We start from the raw sequence: 536 nt of genomic DNA, 5'->3' as shown, positions 1-536 counted from the left end.
TGCCGCCCCCGTGGAGGATCCGGAGGCCGAGGGGGGGCCGCTGGGCTTCGTGCCCTCCCTCTTCTTTTTCCTCGCGTTGCAGCCGCCGCCGCCTATTCTATGCCCCGAGGGACGGCCCAGCTCCCGGCACGCGGGGCAGTCGGCCTTTTCGCGGCACTGATTGGCCGCGTGGCCGATGCCCCCGCACCTAAAGCAGCACCCTGACCTGTCGGTTGTGCTTTGGCACCGCTGCTGAACGTGGCCAGCCTCCAAGCATCGGAAGCATTGGAGGCCTCTGGCCGGCAGCAGTGCCACCCGACAGGCCGACCACCCCACCTTTATGCGCGGGGTGGCCACTAGGCGCTTGGCCGCCGTCACGGGGCACCTCGCCCAGGCTGTGAACAGCCCGTTGGGGGCCCTCCGGATGTCCCCCACTTTGATTGTCTGTGGGGGACACTCGCCAACCCTGGCGAGTTCCTCGATCCCTGGCGAGGGCACTCCTTGGAGGTGACCGAGTCATCCAGTCCGGAGACCCGGACTTCGACGCACTTGGCGGG

Source organism: Mycetomoellerius zeteki, unplaced genomic scaffold (assembly GCF_001594055.1).
Source record: "Mycetomoellerius zeteki isolate Tzet28-1 unplaced genomic scaffold, Tzet1.0 scaffold231, whole genome shotgun sequence".
NCBI lineage: Eukaryota > Metazoa > Arthropoda > Insecta > Hymenoptera > Formicidae > Mycetomoellerius > Mycetomoellerius zeteki.
The sequence above is the reverse complement of the archived record's forward strand: the minus strand, read 5'-3'. Positions refer to the sequence as shown.